This window comes from Diplotaxodon limnothrissa, linkage group LG8 (assembly GCF_057381915.1).
Source record: "Diplotaxodon limnothrissa isolate DT_005_m linkage group LG8, D_limnothrissa_male_GT1.1, whole genome shotgun sequence".
Taxonomy (NCBI): domain Eukaryota; kingdom Metazoa; phylum Chordata; class Actinopteri; order Cichliformes; family Cichlidae; genus Diplotaxodon; species Diplotaxodon limnothrissa.
In genome coordinates this window covers 27163370-27185455 of record NC_140603.1, presented here as the reverse complement: position 1 = coordinate 27185455, position 22086 = coordinate 27163370, and the positions used below count along the sequence as shown (strand labels likewise).

General features: G+C 40.5%; 1 protein-coding gene across 2 annotated transcripts in view; it reads left to right on the top strand.

Annotated features, from left to right (window-relative positions):
* LOC146627064 (thyroid hormone receptor alpha-B-like) overlaps positions 1–22086 on the top strand; it is a 156438-nt gene that overhangs the window by 23420 nt on the left and 110932 nt on the right. The gene's annotated exons all lie outside the window — the stretch shown is intronic.

Sequence of the window (22086 nt, the reverse complement as noted above, 5' to 3'; positions counted from 1 at the left end):
GCCTGGTTGGTGGTTGGTGTTACTTTTCCACTGGAACACAGTGTCTCATTTCCACAGGTACAGAGTTGATGGGGTTTTTTTTATGGTTGTTTTACGGGAGACTTCTGTATATATAGTACATATGAACTGTACACTTATTGACTGGCACTGACATGTTTGTCAGGTTCCCATGGTTTCCACCTGTCAAGAATGTCCAGAACATTGGAAAACGATCAAAAATAATCTATCCAGAGCGTTTCCTCATCTTTCCAGACGAGCTATGTTAGCAAACCTGATTCTATTTGCCACCTAAGCACCTCAAGGGTCACATGTGTTGTATGAACAAGCTCCAGACTTCATTTACAAAGGAAATCGCATGCTAGATAGTTTTGCATTTTGCATGTGCTTAATGATTCTTACATATGCTGTTTCCTGTGTATGCAGCTTTTTCAGTGTGGCAAATGAAGGAAACTACACTTTGAGAACAATAACAGTGTGTTTGGGCAGTGCATTATGCGTGCTATGCAAACACATTCTCAACTGGTGCAACATCCCTGTAGGGTTGTGGAGGGTTGAGGAATCACTCAGTCTTGACAAGACAGTAAATGTGGACATGGTGGAATTAACCTTGTTCTGCAACACATTTTCTGGGCCAGCTTTTCTTTTTTGTCTGCTGGCAGCGGGTCAGCGTATCGTCTGACAGTTTACATTCCTGAAATTGCAACAGTCAACGATTTTCCCCAAGAGTGGTGTCTTGCACCGTGTTGGATTTTTGCCTTTTATCATAACTGCTACATGTTAACATGCTGTGCCTCATTGACGAGTCGTGTCTTTGATTCAAAGCGGCGTTCCTGATGACTGATGATCTCTTTCTTGCTTTATGCATGTTCTCACTGTCTAACACCACCCTGGTTGATGGAGTAATTGGAAGAAGTCTGCTGAATCCTAATCAGGTTTTGAGTCTGATACAGAAGAAGTAAAAGTGAAAGATTCATATGTAATGACTTCTGTTGGCTGAGGAGTAGGAAACAATCAAGCTTTGAGCTGCAACCTAATAAATGTTAACAGCCTGTGTCTACAATCGGAAAGTGAGAGTAACCGCATATCTAACGTTGATTAAATAAATGCATTAGAATGAGAGCTGGAGGCTGCTGACATTTCCAAGCTTTTATTTCTTTAGCTAATTCTCCAAATGCAGGTGGTCCCAGGTCAGAACTTGAAGTTGACAAGCTTGAATTACAGATTTGATATAAATCAGAGATTAACATAGAGACTCTGACATGTGGAACCGATATGGTGTTATTAGGTCCATTGTTTTTCTGAGGATTTATAACTCAGTCGGTCACAATCGGAGGGCGGCTTTGGGCACTGACGCATGGATCTATATCTTTACTTACTTTGGCTGATTACTGTCATCACTTTGCAGAGCCAAATTTCATTTTGACATTTGGGATAATGGCAGGAACATGCTCCTCTGCACTGTATAAAAGCATTCATACTGTAGATAAAGGGTAGATATGAAGCAGAGAAATTCAGGGTCCAATCATCTACAGCAGCTGAACGCATTGAATTAAAATAGTTAAAAAATGCTGAATGAAATTTTAAATAAGGTAGGGAAAAGTAGGAGAAGTTTGAATATTTTTGGAGATTGTACTATCTATATAGCTGAATCATCCAGGTTTGACTGTATGATGGTGGGTGCCACAGATGGATGTGCTTCTCTTTTGAAACCTAACTGCACATTGCTACGATGCCACGTTGTTGATTGTTTAGTGTGGGAGCACTCCTACACACTTACATTGATCTGAACACTTTTGTTTCCTTTGTACCCAAAAAAATGTAAAAGTTGTGTGATAGCATCTGGCTACGTCAAAGAGCTAACTAGCATCATAATTATTAGAAAGTTGTCAACTGCTGCTTCCCCATTTCTATAGTTCTCTAATTCTGTGTGTATTGTTAGTTGCTTTGAAGTTCTTCCTCTTTTTGATATCACATTGTTTGAATTTACTACATACAGTGGGAAAGTTACCCCACCTCCTACTAGTTTTTAAAGGTATAGTTACATAGTGAATAGGACATAAAATGGTCATTTTCGGTTGGATTTTATTGTACTCAAAGCTGAGTCCATTAGCCTGCATCACACTTTAAAATTTGTTTTAGTGACAGAAATAGTAGTTTTTGTAACAATCAATCCATCCATCCATTCATCCAACTATCCATGATCTGCCGTCATCTGTTTTATAAGGGGCAATAGTCCAGGCAGAGATACCCAGTAGCAGAAACGCCTAAAATACCTCACCTAGAAGACACCTGGTTAGGTGCCTGAACCACCTTCAAATAGTGGCTCTCTGAGGCCCTCTTGAATGACTAAGCTCTTTCCTCTGTCTCTCAGGCAGAGCCTAGACACCCTTTAGGTTCAGTTCAGTTCAGTTCAGTTCATTTTTATTTCAAACATTTCAAACATGTGCCTTCACAATCATTACAAAATATCATTCCATTATTTGTTTGAAAAGGAGTAGGCTGAAGTATTTACTTATTTGTCCCTACCCCCTCAAGTTTTACCTCTCATTCATTTAATTTTTTTTTTGTCTTAAATTAAACAAACAACATATGAAACATATAAACATATGAAGTAAAACAAAACATAACATACATAAATCAAAAACAAGAAATTAGCAAGCCCCACCACAGTATAGTTTCTTTCATATGAAAAATACAGAATGTGTATATTTGCAGATACACAAGTTATGGAAAAACAACAAAACAAAACAAAAAAACAACCAAAAAAGAACCGCAACACCATTACCAGCAACATTACCATCCTGGGTACAGACTAATAGAATGAGATCACAGCAGAAATGAGCTTTCTCAAGAGTAGGTGAGGATAGGAACGCAGATCATCTGGTAAATCTGCAGCTTTGCCTTCCTGCTCTTCACCGCAATAGACTGATACACAGTCTGCGTTATTGTTGTGTCGTGTCAATCTACTGCTCAAGTCTTGCCTCACTTGTGAGCAAGATCCAGAGATGCTCAAACTCCTCTACTTGGAAGAAATGGTTAGAAATCTTTCTAATAGCTTAAAATGTGTCAAATATAGGGCGTTATTACTTCTGCGTCATTACTTCTGACTAAAAAGGGTGGAACTGATATTTAGGTGTGGTACTGAGATTATGTATTTCAATTGCATTTTGATTAGAAACAGAATGATGACGTGACGCACATTATAGTAGGTATCAGTGCAAACATATCAAGTGCATTTTAGATACATAAAAAAACCCTTTCTAAAATGGGCCTGCCTTCTGACATAAACTTGAATAAAAGTTCTTGACTCAAATGGTCAGGTTTGCTGGCTGTGTGAGAACACAGATTACCCATAACACACAGATAAACTCTGTAACAGCAAGATAAATATCTGTAGTTGACAGAGCCTACCGCAGTTTATGAATTGTAGTACTGACTAAAAATGAAACGCTTGGCGTCTGAGTGTTTTGTTTTGTAGTTTGCTAATTGCTATTAAACCAGAAACCACAATATAATCCTTTTCTAATTATAGTCAATTGACTTTTCTGTTGTGCTGCGCCGAGCGACTAAATCAAAACAAAGCAACCTCTGTCAGCGGATTGAGCGTCGGGCATCGCCTCTGTATACCCTCGTGGCTCTCAGGTGGCAGAGAGAACGAGCAGATCCACTCCCTCCCCATCTGTCGTGCCCGTCAGGGGAATCACCTTCTCGCTCTGGCACACACTTGCAAACAGACGCACACACACATCCACCTGGGAATGCATTCACAGCTACAATCATAAACAAGAGCAAGCATAATCAAATGAGCATCCACAAGCTCACAGTCGCTGATAAAACAAATGGGACGCATTCCGATTCACGCAAAGATAATCTGTGAGCTTTGCTTATCTGCAGACAGGATGTACCTGGGGATGTGTAAAGCAGGATAGGCAAAGTGTGAGTGGGCTGAAAGCCAGTGGCTGAATTGCTTTTTTTCTTTGACAGTTTGACTCACCACCTCCCTGGGTAATCCCAGCGTTCGCTTTTGGACAACTCGCGTACCAAGCAGCAGTTTCACTTTGATTGAATTGAATTCGTCAGATGGCCATTCAGGCCTTTGCTGCCACTAACGGGAAGACATAAACTGTATGACAGTCAAAGCTGCGTAGAAGAGAGACACAGTGACATTTAAACTGAAACCATTTCAGTCAGACAGATGAGCGTTCAGGCTGTCTCTGTATTAATGCTGTCTCCTTTTCTGTGACATTTGAATGAGCTTTTTTCCCCCTCCACATTGGTGATCAATAAAGTAACTTAATAACCTGCCTCGAGACTCTAGGACGATTGGACAGAATAGAGTAGCGTCAATTTAGTGCAGTTTTATTCTGCAAGGAAGCAAGGGATTCATTTGATATTTCCAGGAACAATGGAAACAATAACTGAATAATGACACTGACTAATACCAGGTGCGGGTTTACCTGCGTTTTGGCTGGAAACATGGCTGGGTGTCAGTGAAGCAGTAGAGACATGACACTGTTATCTTATTGTGGTTTTTTTTCTTTCTTTCTTTTTGTGCAGCGCAAGTGCTCTTTGCTTTCCAGCATATGGGTTTATTGTGTTGTAAACAAGGGGAAGCTATAATGTTAGGCTGCAGCATTATCGAGGTAGCGTGTGTGGTATTTTTATGAAACTGTGTGGTTTTTGGGACGGCTCTCTCATTCACTCACAGGAAGTGGTTTTTGCCTCTTTTCTGCAAAGCACAAAATGTTCCTCTTTTGCAGGTCTCCTGATACTTATTTCATTCATTTCTTTGTGATCACGCCAACATCTGTATTAAAGGCGAGCTCTGCTTGGGGTCAAAGCGGAAAAGTGCAAACCGCAATTGGTAAAGATTAGAAAGGTTTTGTGGTGTAACGTAGCTACCCATGAGGGCCGCGTTTGTATTTGAACTGTAGTTTATTGGTGCTGCACAGAAAAAAAGATAACGTGAAATATATATTAAATATATTTTACCAACACAGCCTGTTTAGATTGTCTTTCAACTGCATTCTTTTCATTACATGATTTGTACTGCTTTGTTGTAGACATTAGACATTGAAGATAACTGGCACAACAGGGAAGGAAATAGTACTCAGCACCATCTACTCTTCTTCCTGTCCTTTGTTTGTTGGCCCCACTTCAGTGCTAGACTTTTAATCTTCATATATGAAGGTGCTCTAGTTAAAAGTTAAAGTCCAGAGAAGCCTGCACTCACCGAGATGCACTCGCTCACCCTCTGAAATACTTGCTGTGTGGCCCAAACGCAAAATAAACAGACCAGACGAAAGACACACCGGGAGTATATTTCCCACTTCGAGCAGCACGGGGAGAAAGAAGTGACGAGAGAGGGAGAGCCTTGTTCACATACACTCACTAGCCATTTCATTAGGTATACTATACTTAGTATTGAGTGTGAGCCCGTTTTGCCCTTAATTCCTCATGGCATAGATTCAACAGTCCTGAGAGATTTTGGGCCGTATCGACATGACAGCATGTCACATTTCCTGCAGGTCTGTAATGTAAATCTCCTGTTTGACTACATCCTAAAGGTGCTCTGTATGATTGAGATTTAGTGACTCAGTTTCCTCAGCTGACAGGCGTGGCAGTCGGTGTGGTCTACTGGTGCTGTAGCCCATCTGTTTCAACATTTTGGGCGTATCCTGCATATCTTGGCTGTAATGAGTGGCTATTTGAGTTACTGTTGCCTTGCTGTCACCTTGAGGTGTCTTTAAAGATGCAGCAGTAACTCAAATGAGCAGACGCTCTTCTGCAACTGAGGTATGCAGACGAGCATCTGATTATTGCCTAATTATGGTGCTGTTGCTTATCACCTTGAAGCAGTCCTCTGAACCCTGGCATTAACGAGGCGTTTTTGCCCATAGAACCGCTGCGTACTGGGTAGGGATGGTTGTGTGGGAAAATCCCAGCAGAGCAGCGGTTTCTGATATCCAAATGTGTCTGTAATCACACAGTTGCTTTAACCTCTGATTTAAAATTCAAAACAATAGAAATGTAAAAGTGCAGAGGTGCTAGCCTGAGGTTGCACGGTACGAAACAAAGCAGAGCTAAACACAATCCACAGTTCTGATAGCTTGTTTTAATCGACCAGCTATCGCAAAATGAAAATCTGGATCTCATATCATAATTGTTTTAACATTTTCTTCGGGGGGAATAAAAGCTGCATCAGAAGAAGAAAGCCAAAAATAGATTCAATTCTGTAGCTTTAAGTCCTGCACAATCTCAACATTTTAACAATAAATGAACCAAAACTTCATTTGCAAATGCTTTTGAGGGACTCCTCAAACATGTTTACATTGACTTGTTTTGCTATCGTGTCACACTGTCATTGAAAAAAATGACGTTAGATTCATGTAAAATAGGCAGCAGCTCACTGCACAGGCAGTGCACTTTAATCGGCTACAGAACTGACTTCTCTTTTATATTCCTCCCACTTTGTAAGCCATGATTGCAGCCACATCTCCATTCAGATCACATACTGCAACACTAAGTCTTCACCAGGCTCTTTGAATTGCTTGTCACTGCAACAGCTCCTGTCAGACAGCCAACTGTACTTCCTGGTGTGAAACAGATCTGATTGTATCGACTGCTATCTAGTTTCAAAGTAACAATGAGGCAGTTCTTTTAGCAACCCAAGCTGGAAACATTTTTCTAAGTTCACAGGTTTCACGGGGAGCTTGTGTTTCCATACACCGCAGCGGCAGCAAATCTGACAGGAATACAAGTTTCTTTAAATGTTGACATTTTAATGCATCCATATAACAGACAGGTTAGTGGAGTCCTGAGGTTTTGCACACTCAAAATAACGAACATGGTCGTGCAGCTTTTTCCAAAATAGCATTATGTGTAAACAGTCTGTCACGTGTCAAAAACCAGCCGAGGGGGCCAGAACTACTCCACTAATAAAAGTCATTAATTACTCTAATTTGTCTACTTTGTAAAAATCTTGAGCCACCCCCCTTTTCTTTATGTTTTGTTTCCAAGGAGCCAGACCCTCTTGTAATTTTTTAAGTGGTCTTGAACAATAGTTTTCTAGGATTTTTGAAAGTCTTTCAAAGATTTCTTTTGGACATTGGCTGGGATGTTTTTGTTTTTTTGACAAACCTGGATATGTGGAAGATAACAGAAGGTGTAAAAGGCCTCAAAATATCTACAGCAGATGAACAGTAGCTAAAAGGCATGTCCCTAAGAAACAGGAAAGATGCATCTAGTCCTTCAGTTGATCCACCTGCTGTTGAACGAAACCTCATCGAAAGTCACATCTCTGAATTGGAAGGAAATTTGGAACAAAATTACTTAATAACTGAACTGAAACAGGTGAAAACAGGTCTTATAGGGTGATTAAATCAAATCTGAAATTTTTTGGATCAAATCATCAATAATATACACAGAGAAAGTCCAGGAAAGAAATACAACGTCTACAGCCGTCTGTAAAACACGATGGAGGCCTTGTCTTGGTTTGGGGCAGAATTTCAGCAAGTTTTGTTGGAGATCTTGTCAAAATCAATTGAATTATAAACTGTCATTGTGCAATATTTGAAGCAGTTTGTATTTAGAGGGATCAAAAGCTGCTAACGAAGACCCAAAGTTCCAAAGAAGAACTTTGAAAGCCCTTCGAGAAGCCTGGAAAACTATACCTGAAGACTATTTAAACAAATGACAAGAAATCTTGCTTAAGAGAGTTTAAGCTTTGATGAAGATTAAATGTAGTCATGCCAAATGTTGACTTTTAAGCTTGTTGAAATTGCTGCATCTGTTTCCCTATGAAAGAACTAAAACAAGTTGTCACCGCTTGTTTAAATGAAGGTAAAATGAAATTAATAGTTTCAAGTAATTGCACACATTTGATTTAATGGCTGTTTTATGAATACTTTATACTCCATTAAGCACCAAACCCCAGTTCACATTTCCCTCATGTTTATTAAATGGGTGGATTTAGTTCTTTTCCCTTAAAAAAATCAGTGCCCCCTCCCCACTTGTTAATGTTTCCGAAAGTGGTGTCAGTTGAGTCACGTAACAGGTGCAGCAGGCACAAGATCCTGCCCAAACATTTTGGCCCCCCCGCCATGTTATATATGTAGTATACAGTCCAGCCTGTCCCTGTGGTGCCAGAAAACACGCTCAGCCACACCAGACAGATCATTTTGCTTCTCTGGCTAACGTTGCCCTGCCTGTGTTTGGTCTCGCTGTCACGGTTCAGCTATATGGGACTATAGATAAAGGTAACATATACCTTGTGATGTCTTTCACCTCAAGCTAAGGACCAAAACATCTGAGCTACTGCTGCTTTACAAGTTTAATGAATACGCCTTCAGCATGGATAAGAAGCACTGTACATTAAATGTTGATTGGATAGAAAGTAGGTCATTTTGTTGCATAAGCTCTGAGGGAGTACATGCAAGGCTTATATTTTTCTATACTGAGTGTTTATCACAGCATGTGGTAGTGGTGGTGGAGCGTTAGTGCACAGTGTTGATGTTAAATGCAGTTTGTGCCATCTGCCCACAAACTTTATATATTTGTAATGATGTAAAGAGACAGAGAGAAGAAGGAACGATTAAAAAAAACTGACAGAGACGTTGGAAAGAGACTTGAGGAAGGGGAAGAGGAAAGAAGTGGCCTGTGACCGGTGGGCAGCGTTAACCAGTTTAGAAAAAGGCATTCCAGCGCTTTTGTTGTCGGGCCACAAATATTCCAGTCTTCCCTTCCTACTCCTTTGCCACACAAACAAAGTGAACTCCGGCAAAGGCGGAGAAGAGAGAAGACATTTAAAGGTCTCACGTACAGTGGACATCATTGTGTCCCATCTGTTAGCTCTACACTTTGTTTGGCTTGAGTTTCAGCCATACATGTGTATGAGAGTTTATTAAAGACAGACTAAGGAGGAAATTGAGTCCAGCTTCAGAACTTTGTTTGCAGATATGAATGCACGCACAAACACCACCTCCCCCGCGCACACAGGCGAATGTGCGCTCAAATACGTCGAGTATATTCAAATGTATTTCTTAACCTCCTAAGACCCGAACTCTTCCACGGCATGCATTTTTAATTTCTCTTTGATATTTGGGCTGATTGGGGCCTGATAAATGTAAAAACAAAGAATTAGCAGATTTTTTTTATTTTTTTACCTAATTTTAGTTTCTAAGAAAAATGAGAGCCACATATGAGGATATTCATTTAAAATTTTGATAGAACAGTAGCAGTATGCTGTCCTCGTAAGTGGATATCAGGCCCTTTTTAGAGCAAAATTGAGTATTTTGGTCTAAGTAACCCAAAATGTGATCTCCACATATGTGGACGCCAGGTCCTAGGAGGTTGAACTTTCAAGCACATAGTGAGGAGATGGACGCAGGAAGGTACTGGTGCACCTTTTGTACTGTATTTGGATGAGTTCCAGGTCATTGACCCGAGTCCTCCACTTTCTCATTAAAGATACAATTCTAGAATCTGAGCAGACTCAGCTCAACATGCCATCACTACTAAAAGACATATTGGGACATTTTCCCTCCACCACTGGAAGGAGACCTATAGGAGAGCAGATTGTGAAGTAAAGTGAATAATATTGACACAATTTTTTTTAACTTATTGCTTGGTTGAACATTAACTGGGTATATGCTTTAATTTTTGGCAACTTGATGACAGCAACAGAGAAGGTATAAGCCCAAACGTATGGTTTCAGATTATATTACAAGTCTTATTTTCTCTCACTTTAAAGCCTCTGCTTTGCTTTGTCTTAAAGCTAGCTGTTATAACGGTTGCCATTTTTTTTTATTGTTTGATGTCTCGCTAAGCTGGCAGCTGATGAGTTATCTCCATTATATCAATTGCCCATGTGCCGTTTGGCAAAGTACCTAATCCAAGTCTGTCAGGGTTAGTTTAGCTGTAATTCTGCCAATGTGGTTTGACAAACTTCTTCTGTGTGGATGTGTTTGTGTGTGCAGGTGCTGTCAGAAACTTTGTTCAGCACTTGTCCGTTAGTCAGATAGGCCTGCAGTGCACACGCTTCTTTTTCCACCAAATATTTGAGAATCTTTAAGCTTTTTTTTATTTATAATGCACCAAATCACAACAACAGCCACAGCCAACAGACGCTACAATAATACAGAGGAAACTCGAACAATCAGATGACCCCCTGTGAGCAAGCACTTGGCAAAAGGGGGAAGGAAAAACTCCCTTTTAGCAGGAAGAAAACCTCAAGCAGAATCAGGTTTAGGGAGGGGCAGTTATCTGCTGCGATGTGAGGGGAGAAAGACGGGGTAAAAGACGAGAGCGCTACAGATTAATAATAACTAAAGTTTAAATGCAGAATGTTGTATAAAAAAATCAGTATGGCTCATATTTCATTGTTTTTTTCGTTGCTAGGCTATTGAGATTAATTAAGTTGATTATATTCGTGTGACCCCACCTCACCCTAGATGATAATCTGTGTGTATGAGTTTCCATTTGGATATTGCTACAAGTAGAATAGGCGACTGATAATTTGGGGGTAAAAGATTTGGGATAAAAGAAGTTTTACTCTCAAGCAGAACAGAAAAGAGAAGCGACTGGAGACAAATCTCACAGTGAGTCAACTTTTGAACTATTAGCTGATTGAGATTTTCCTCGGATTTGTTGTGAGGATGCTGGATTATGGGATTGTACAAACGCAGTAAGCAGCTCACTTTGCAGCATGGGTTGTCTGTGGAGTCTACGGTGAAATCCGAAGAAATGATCAGCTCTGTGGGGTGCACCAGAAAGAGTCTGCTCCCTGTTTTCATCCAGCTGTCCATTTCTCAAAGTTATTAAATTCATTTGTAAGAAGTTTACCCAACAAAGTGCACAGTAGCAGCTATAGCAGTGCTTCTTAGTGTGAATAAATGTAGCCCTAATGTGAGCCTGAGTATATACTGATCAGTCTTAGTTATTACACACAAAGCCTGGTGGGGTTAGGCTAAAGTGTCTTAGACTCGTTAACATGGCTCTTGAGCCATTACTGGGCACTTCTTGCAGGATGGTGGGACACACTGTGCTGCTTAGGGAGTGCCTTTACCATAAGATGGGTGGTGGGTTGTTTCATAACATGGATGAAAGACCCCCTAAGTGCAGAACACTTAACTGTGACTAAGTGATCACTGTTACTAACTTCACCTGTCAGGGATTTTAATCTGTGTCTGATCTGTGTGACTGTACCTCCCAGTGTGTGTGCCCACATTTGTATCAATTGCTGTAGTTGACTCTTTATATATGCCTCCCTGTCTGTTCGTAACCCTATTTGTGTTTGCGTCTTCTTGCACCGTGTCTCTGAATGCGTCTCATTGTGTTCATCACTGCCCATGTGTGGACTCCCAAGGCTGTGTGAGTTCATTGTGCGTGTCTCCTCCTGTTTAGATAACGCCAGTGTTGTCCATACGCGGAGAGACAACTGCAGAGGCATACACTATGCATACTTATGTGGTCAGAAGCCTATGTTTTATGGAACATACTGTACTGAGCTGCTCTGCTGCAGTAAAGGGGCTATAAATAGAAGGTGCTGATAAAGAGTAAGAAAAAAGGGGGCACGGTGTGAAATAGACTCACCAAGCCGGTTACTGTTTAAACACTCAGACAGGAGCTTAAGGAACACCAGACTGGGCTTAAACCAACACTACGGTAGATTATATAACCGTGAGCAATATTAAAAGCACAAGTATTCTCAGTATTGACTTTGAATTGATGTCTATATTTATAGTAGGGGTTTGGCTTTCATTACCTGACGTATTTATGATTTTCATTAGTGAAGGAACGCAGAGTCATATATGTTAACTGTGAAGGCTGAAACCACATTGAGGTCTGCCAGATAGGTTCACTGGGGGAACAATTCAACTATTCTTCACCAGCACAGTTGGCCAGCCTTACCTGGCATTTGCACCGGACCTCATTTTCATGTGTTGTTTTCAAAGGAGGACCTTTTTCGTCTTTGACTTTGTATGCTTCTGTTGTTTGTACAGTAGCTGCAGTCATCACACTGCACCGCCCATGCATTACCAATCCACAAACCGTCATCTCAAGACAGTTTATATTAGAAGTTAAGAATCTCAACGAAAGAGCTGCGGCGGAGAGAAAGTTCTCACTTCCAACAGGAAGACATCTCCATCAGAAACAGACAGAGAGACGGCACAGAGAGAAGTTAATAACACGCTGAAGTGGCATGTGAGTGGAAAAGGAACGCTCCATGCAGCATGGGAAGTCCCCCGAGCATCCTGAGCCTATAGCAGCATAAATCAGGGATAGTCCAGGCTCACTCGACCCAGCCCCTAACTGTAAGTTTAATCAAAATGAAAGTATTAAGGCTGATCTTAAAAGTAGTGTGTTTGTTTCCTGAACCACCATTTACTTGAACTGGTGGTGTGTTTTAAACTCACAGATGCCAGGAAGAACATGGGAAAGTATTTATTTTTAAGACAATACATTTTCAACTTTTTAAAAAAAATTTGGTGATTGGAGGATAGTAAAACATCTTTAGCCAAACCTTAACTTTGACCCAAGAATCTGGTGTGGTCCCGCTCTGAAACAGACCCTTGGAAAACCCGGAGAAACCCAAAACAATGACATAAATAATTTTCTTATTTATTTATATATATATTTGTAATTTGATTTAAGGATGATTATGTCCTGTCCAAAACTGAGAGGGGGATTAACAAACCTCACCCAGACTGATGAGCATCTGATGAGCATCTAATTAGCATCAGTTGGTTTAGTGGAGGCGCGCTGCCTGGGTGGCAAGATGATGCCCTCTCGCTCGCTCCTAATTCTCCAGGCAATTAACTCTGCTGCTCTGATATGAGCACAATCCAGCATCAAACAGATTGTGTGCTATGGAACTGGTAAGCAACTCACATGCACCTCTGCCGGGAAATGTCTGCAAAAGTTCAGGGATGGAGTGCATGTGCGAAAACATTTTCAGGACAGTTATGAGGGAATTTCCCTGCAGTGCAGTGTGGTCACCTCGAAACAGGACAAGTCGGTAATATATCACACCTTCTATCTATAGAAGCGTCATGATTTTAAAGAGCAAGTCATAGTTGATGATTTGTCATGACTACAATTAGTTTAAACACATTGAAACTGGCAGGAAATGCGTTTTACAACAGCAAAGGTTTCCGGTCGCTGAGCAAGAGAGATGAGGGGTTGTGCAGCTATTGTGCAGAGGTCTGGGGCAATAACTATAAAACCACATTACATTCACTTTTTACTCTTCAAAAGAAAGCAATTCGAATCATCCACAATGCAGGTTATAGGGAACATACAAACTCACTATTTTTGCAGTCTGAAATATTGAAACTTGACGATATAGTGAAATTCCAAACAGCACAAATTCTATTCAAAGCAAAAAATAAAGAACTGCCAGGTAATATTCAGAGTATGTTTTTTTTGAAAGAAGGAAGTTATAATTTAAGGGGTTTTTGTAACTTCAAAACAATGAAGGTACGTACTACAAGAAAAGGCTTTTGTGTTTCTGTTCACGGAGTGAAACTATGGAACAAACTGAATATGGAATTAAAGCAATGTCCAAACATAAAACTGTTCAAAAAGAGTTATAAAAATACGATCTTCTCGATCTATAAAGAAAAGGAAAATATTTAAATTAAGTGAATGTCTCTATTTAAAAACAAACAAACAAAAAATTCATGATGTGATATTATAGTATATAGTATATCAGAAATCTGTTCACTATTTTTATTACAAATTATATCAGTAAGGAAGCTGACTAAATATTCACTGATAATTTATGGGACAGGGGTGGGATTAAATAAGTGTATACTTCTTCCCACTCCCTTTCAACATGTAAATTAATCAGAATGGTTTTTTGTATGTAATTTGTATAGTATTTTTTTCTCTCTTATTTCTTTTCTAAATGTACTTGTATATTGTTCACATGTTGAAATAAATTACCTATCAATCAATCACTGAAAAATTGATCCCAGATCTGTTCAGTCTCACTTTCACCTGCCTTGCTTTTCCACGAATCCTTGGCCTTGATCTTCCCTAGTCCCCCCCTTTGCTTCTACCTTCTGCTGTGCCTCCATAACACTCCTTCAGATTTTCTTTATGCCTTTGTGTTAACACATGCGATACATGCACGCGCATGCACATTCAAACCATATCCATTTGGCTCCCTGCACACACTGCACCCCCAGTGTTCCCATTTGGAATTCTCCCATCCCCTCATTTCCAGAGTCCTGTTTTACCATAGCAACACTAGCATGTCTGAGCTCAAACACACATTTCATATTCACCACACTTCGCCCTCTCTCTTTCTCTTCTTTAAAGCCTCAGTTCTGGGCCTGTTTTTCTGGCCAGCTCCCCGCTTACTGTGTTCCTTCAGGAATTTTGGCGCAGATTCAAACATCTTAAATCAAGTACAGGCTGCCACAGCAGCCCGGGCCCCTTCGCTCCTCGTCTTCCACCCCACATGTTGACCCCAGGGAGTATTTGTGTGCAGAAAGGGGGCTGATAATCAGGCCACTGACAACCTGTCCCAAGAAGACTTTGCCGCCTGTCACATCCCTTTCCCCCCGTCTCTTAACTCCTCCCTGTCCATCATTTTCCCGCTCTTTTCCCTTCAGTTTGTTTTGTCACTATTGGATAGATTAACATTTAACTAACACTATCTCAGTCTCCTACAAGGATGGCTGATTTTGTAGTCCCAAGTTAAAATTTCAGAGAGATTAACATTTTATATGCGTCTGTGTATCAGTGACGCCCAAGCACAAAGTGTATCAAATTGAGCAATCAGATTTTTTTTTTTATTATTTTTTGTTAGTGTCTGTAGTTAGTGTTTGTGGGGTTTTTAAACTTTAATCTTGATCTACTTGGAATTTCGTTTTGTATTGTTGCAGAAACATTTCTTATAAACCAGTGCATTTGTTTGAATATCTTAAAGCGGTAGCCGGGTACATATTTCACCAGTCTGGCTCGATGAAATCAAGAGACTGTTTTAGGTAGACAGCGTCCCTACAAAGTCAGATTTTCAAACCTTTCCTTTGGCAGTTTATGCATCTGGATTGTTTTGGGGTGAGATTTCCAGACCTCGAATGTCTGTTGAAATATCTGCCTTCGTTTATAGATATAACACAAAAAGACAGCACACAGCTTTTATATTTGAAAGACTTATGAAAGATTTTTTCAGAATTCATCACCTGATTATCTGCAGTCACTGCTAAAGCAAAAAAACCCAGTTCCTACGTGAAACTGCTCACATTGAGTTTTATGAATTTAATCACATTAATAAAAACTTAATTTGTTTAAATCAAATTGCTAAAACCTCGTATTTTATTTTAGTTTAATGGATTAAAACGGTGTCATTTGACCTGCAGTCGCTTCCATTCATCTGCAGTAATTTGCAGAATGAACCCGAGGAGAGATCACATGCATCAAAACCTGTTTCAGTGTTTAAAGAAAGAGTAAAAAAGTGCAATTGGCAATCTAACGATTCTCTCTACTTTTGTGTCTTTTCTCCAGGGCTCATTCCCGCTCTGCTTTTCTTATTTGTGAGGGGGGGAAAAGCAACAGCTTCCCCCCAAAAGTCAAGTGGGAAGAAAGTAATTCTACAGATGTTGTCTGCTGGAGCCCAAAGTTACTTTCTCCTTCTTCCTTCCCTTTACCTCTTCATGACCCTCTTGAATCATTTACTCATCTACACTTTGTTTTTCTCTTCCATACGGGACATCTGTCTGGTTTTTATATGCTGATTAACTAACTGCCTTTAATTTTTTTGCACTGGTGTAACACTAAGATCTGCTAAGCTGTGTGGACAAAGGAGGCCATCTTTTTGTTCTTTCATGTGGTTTTGTGTACATGAGACTGGACGTGTATAGAGCTACTCGAGACACTATCCAAGTTTTTTTTCCTTCATATGCGAGATGCTCATATGACAAGCCTGCTGCACATTAGTCCGGTGATTTACAGAGTTTGGCTGTGGCGCCAACCTCACCCCCTCCTGCTTCGACTCTCTCGCTGGTTCATCCGTCTTTGGTTGTCCATTGTATTTGGTCTGGTTTAGATTCTCAGTTTGATGGCTTCACTGCTGGAGAGAGAACACATGTGCGAAGCGGATGTGTTGCCTCGCGTTTTCACAGCCAACTCCCTCACATCTCGGCAGCTGTCGTTGTCACATTGAAAACTAGAACCTAATATTTTTCATGCCTTTTATGCGCTACATGGAATGGCACTGCATTCCCATCAACATTTAAAAATAACATCAGAAATAATCCCAAGGTGCCGAGATGAAGTCGGAACAGACAGACGGCTCTGAGCTTATGATTACCATATTTTCAATGGGGACTCTGTCCTTGTGGCGTTCATGGCTTTTAATGGCCATGCATTCATTTAGTCTTACACAAAGGCATCAAACTAATGTAGGCTGTAACGGACTGGCGTGTTTCTTTTTGTTTTTTTGAACAGAGTGTGTGGCTTGAAAGGCTTTGGACATCAAGTTGTCTGTCAAGACACTTTCTTTGTTACAGTGAAGTTATGCTGGTTTCTGTTCTCAATTGGTGAGGCTGTCCTGATCTATTCATCATCCTCTTCTGTTGCCATTCAGTGTACAGTCATCATTTACAACAGTCCAAGCCTATTGTGGTCTCTCTTGGAAACCAAACATGAGTAACAGACCTTTCTTGATTGGTTCAGGAATCATATTTTTTTCCTAGTTATTATTAAATTGGAAGTTGTCCTGCGTGACCTGATTTTTTTTTTTTTTTTTTTGCAGTGTATGCAAGGCTTGCCTCTTTCCACATCTCTAAACAGCAGCCAGCATTTCTAGTCTAATCAGCAACTCTGTTTGTCAGCTCAATGCCCACAGCGGTGGCATCAGGAATGGGGACGTCATCTTCCTACTTCTTCTTCTACTTCTTCCATCTCTTCTTTAGTTTTTTTCATTTATCAGCTGATGAGTGAAAATGACTAAGCTCTGCTCTGTAAATTATTTACTTGTAAAGCAGGGATGGGCATTGAAAACTAGCTTTTTCTGTAAATGCAGTGGCGTGTTGCCTAACGTATTTATCTCTCTGTGTTATGGTCCGTCTAGGTGTGGCCAGACCATAACATAAGGGTGATCCATCCCCGTCCGACCCCAGCAGCACATCACACAATTACTACTGTTTGATGGTGATTTATTTCCAATGAGTGGATTTTAAAAAAAAACAAAGAAAAGGAGCGAATTATAACTGTGGGGTGGACCTAATGCCAAAATAACAAACAGAAGGAGCCTATCACAAGGATAAATCAAACTTGCCTACTCAAAAAGAATTAAACCAAACGACTGCAACTTAGCCCCCTAACTAACAAAAACATGAGAAACCTGTAATCAAACAAAAGGGCAGTCCACTCCTATATGCTCCTGTATCAAACAAACATGGCTAGACAGGGAACACAAAGTCTGCCGGTTGGGAAGGGCCGAGGATGAATGACTGGCCATCCATGGTGGTGTCATCCAGATCATTAGCCAATCTGTATGGTCCGTCCCCTGGATCCACCAATCACGGAGAGGCACCTGCAGACTCAGATTTACATATGAGACAGCATTACGACAACAGTCGTAGCACTATGTAAAAAATAAACTAAACTTAAAAAATAAAAAAGTGCAAAATTGCTGAATAAGGACAACGCAGTTGACTCCTCTGGAAGTCTCCAAGCGATGCTAGATAATCTAGTATTGCTAGCTCTTCTCACTCACCACCACACTGGGCGCACTGATGCTGTTTACTTTTTTGTTCATTCATACGGCGTTCTTCATCTGATTGCTTCATGTAGATCCGTCGGCTCACTAGTTTTGTCTGGTTTAAAACAAAAATAGTCCCCAATAGGCTATTTAGGCTTTTTTTCTTACAGTAAATGACTGTGTGGTGTGAACGGGCATACCCCGAGGCTAAACTACAGTCTTGGCCATGAGCTAGTACAGTTTGTTGTAGGTTTCGTTACAGAAATCAGTCTCTAACTGGCATATGTTTTTGGTTTCAAATATAATCGGTAAATTGAGTCCTCTGTGCTGTTGTACTGTCCCTGGTTGAGTGGAAACATCACTTGTTAGTGATTAGCTAAGGCAAAAAGAAAAAGAGCATAAACCTTCTGGCAAAAGTAAATTGGCAAACTTGAACAGTATGTCAGACTGAGTGAACCAGTTGAGACAAAAAGGCCTTTTACAGTGCAGAGGGAGCTCTTTCATCTGTTCCGTGACCTTATATCAAAATGTTGACATTCCTGGCCTGACCTTCTTTATCCCGCACCTGCATATCTTTATCTTTTATTGCTTATATTGAATTATCTTTTAATATTCTCCATTGACTGTACAGTAGGTATTCTGTCTCTGGGTATCTTCTCCAGAAATGTCTCACATTTGATATGTTGCTCTGTTGGTTTGTTAGCCAACAGAGCAAAAGCAGCAGGTCTTCTGAGCAGATCTCTTAGAGTTTCCATAGATTTGATCACAGATCAAGTATCTGTCACATCTACAGTTCTCCGTGTACAAAAGGAAAGCATACAGTTACTCTACGCGGATTGAGTCTCTGGCAGAGATACCCGAGCCAGGTAAAACGTGGCAGTTGATGCGTTGAGCCATCATTACAGTATGTACAAAATCAGTGGAATCAAGTTTTCTGTAAAACAAACAAACAACAAAAATGTCAAAAAACAAAAACACAACACATCCGTTTAGGTTTTAGCATCGTCCAAATAAGTTTTAATGTTCTTTGGTTATAATTACATTTCATATTAGACAGTGCGATTGTGATCTTTGCTTATCCAGCAGAAAAAAGTCAGACTTCAAGGGTCATGTGATCCACTGTTTTGTTTGTTTGTTTGTTTGTTTGTTTTTCCAGTACACTGGTATAAAACCTAAACAGCCGTCTGGCGCTTCTTAACAACAGACCTTTTAGGTAGATTTCCCACAACTTGAACACCAAGATAATTGGGTCACAGTGCTGATTTACAAGCTCATGCAAACTTTTACTTCAGTGCTACAATTGCTTAAGGTATTACATAAAGCCTTAGAGAGTGCACTTGTACAGTAGTGAGCACTGCATCTCTACAGGATGTGGTTGGCTGTCCGGTGTTCTACCTTCTACTAAATGCATGACACCCTACAGTATCTACGTTGCGGTTGGCAGCTTTGTTGTTGCTATGTTTTTTTTAACGCAACAGCACTACATGTGTATCAACCGCAGAGTTTGATAGCGCGATCGGTCAGACCATGAGGTGGCAAACGCTCTCGCTTTTTGGTGCCGCTTGTCAGATGCCTGTCTGGTTTCCCCGAGGCGTCTCTACTCTGCTGTTGTCTGAGGCAGGCGGAGGGAGGTAGCAGTGTGACAAAGTCAAAGTTAGATCAGATCAGCCTGGAAATCTTTTTCTGCTCGACACTTATGAAGCTACAGTAAGCAAGTACTGTAAGGCCCTGTGCAGCTGTGTAGCTGGGAAATAATATGGTGAATTTTACAGAGTGCATTTAGCGTGTTTATTTAAATCCTGCTGTTGAAAATGCTCAGTGAAGGTATTTTCAGTTGCCAACATGGTTCTTTAACAGGAGTCAGTGGAAGGACCAGGGCAAGTTGTAATGAGCAGAGCTGGCTACAGCTTGTGGTGTTTTCTTGTGTTGACTGCCCCTGGGAGGGGTGGTAACATTATCCTCACTTCACCTGTCTCTTCTTTGCTCCACTCCTTGGAGCCCATTCCCTTCTATACAAACACACATACAGGGAAGACAGGTTGCTAGTTATGGCAGGGTAACAGCCACCTGTGGTCAATCTAGAATCACTAAATACCCTTTAGACTGTGGGAGGAAGCTGGAGAGAACCCACAGAGGCAAGGGAAGGACCCCAGCCAGTCGGTGGATTCAACCCCAGAACATTGTTGCTGTGTTGCTGACCACTGTGCTGCCTGCTTTACCTTATTTACTGTATGTACTGTTATTATGGTTTATGTTACTTTTTAAGATAGTCATAGTTTAAAATGATGAAATCAGCATATCTAGAAGTAATCCTTGAGACAAAAGGTTTCAGACTTCTCTAAACTTTCGGTTTTTTTTTTTTCTACTTTAGGCTCTTTATGATGTCACTAAGAGCAGATAACCCCATGGTCATCTCTTATGCCCCGTCCACCCGTCATTCATACTTTCTAATTGTGAGATGCAGCCAATTAGATCAAGCACAGTTCAAAGGAGTGGGACGGTTGCTAAAACGAGCAACTTTTCAATTCTCGACAACCATTAATTTATGACTCTTCTGTGTCCTTCAAGATGCTGTCACTTCATAACCATTACAGATAACCAGTCATGAATGAAGTGTTACTGAGAACATGCAAAGGTGACATCTAATTTTGCTGACGCTTTCATGGCTGACAGCGAGCACAGCTTCACTCTGTCTGAGGGTTAAAAAATACATAAATTAATAACAGCATTTCGGAAGCTGAATGCTGAACTGCTAAAATCATCCTTTTAAGTGTCTCAAGATGAATTTCACCTAAACCCTTTACCTCATTGCTCCTCTGCACAGCGCCTCTGCAAATCTGCTTCGTGATAAAGCAGAAAGGCTTTTAAAATATCTGTGCGTTCAGAGAGAGCCTGTTATTAGCTACTTTGATCTTCCTTTTAATTACCCCCTGCGGCTCCCTCTTTAACACTGTTAGACGTAAAAGGCCACAGTTACATCTGACCTGCAGCCGGCTCTGACACAGGCCGATGTCTGTGGCTTCACTTGTTGAAGATCTTGCTGTATTGTGGCATGGAGCTGTGTGCATAGAAGAATAGGCAGCAAGGTAAACTGCCTTATATCATGGTGAAGTCCATAATCCTGGACTGTACACACCAGGACGCCGTTCAAAGGAGGAGATAAGCAAAGACAAAGGTTGTGTTTACACTACGTTCTGCTACAGAGTTCAAGTTTTAAGTGAAGCAAAGCAATTTGTTTTATTCTGACATAGGGGTGGGTGGGTGTGCTCTTTAAGATGTTCCCTATAGAGTGGGGCGGGGCCTTGCCGCGTGGCCAGAGGGTTATGCAATTTTACTTCATAGGAGAATATATGGTGAGAAGCAGAAGTGCAGCTGTCTTGCAGTGATTTTCCAGTCACCCTCTGACTCACTTTGCTGATATACTTACTGGATAATAAAAAACAAACTCAAACAGTGATTGATTTGTGTGTCTTTCAGTTAACTGTATTGGCCAATCATTTGTCTTAATTTGCTTTTGCACTTCATCATTTTCTTGCCAAAACCCTACCAATTTCCGTTTTTACATATCTATTTTTTTTTCAGTTGTGCAACCTGAATTAAATGCTCCAGTCGAACCTCATGAACATCAATATTCTAAATGCAGCGAGTTGAAGCACACTGCACTAACCATCTTAAGTAAAATGATTTGCATTTGCAGTAGGTTAAAATCATTTCACTGCCCTGTTGTTGCTATTTTCTGTGTGTCTGACAGTAGATGTGAAAGTAGGCTCAAAGCCGACTGTGGCAAAGCAATTGCAGAACTTCGACCCAAAGGCAGCGTCTCTTTGAGGTTTTCCTCTTGCGAGAAATAAGATGAATGGTCCTCTATAAGCACATTTAAAAGCATACAAATTTGTAAAAATGCAAATGACTAAAAACCCAGCTAGATGTTAACGGTAGCTTTCCTTTTTTGAAAAATTATGATTTATCTCTGGTAGTATAAATTTCTACTCTCGCAGCTTTTAACACACTCTTGCTGCCAAGGGTTTGACGAGAACATGTGTTTCTGTTTTAACTCATATGAAGGTTGTTTAAACAAATGACATGTTCTTTCTGATTTGTTTAAAAAGTCATTTTCTGTCCATACATGCAGCTTCATAGTTTACATAAGAACCGTAGTCTTTTTGGACATTTTTTTAAGAAAGACAAAAGAAAACGTTACAAAAGTTGGAGATCGCCATTATGACTCTTACTGTCTGTTCTGTCTTTCTTTTTCTGCGCCTCTTTATGTTTCACCTTTGCTTCCTTTCACTTATTGCCCACATCCACTGTTTCTTAGGCCTCGCTCACTCTAGAGTAAAAATAAAATGGCAAGCTCGATGTGACTGTGA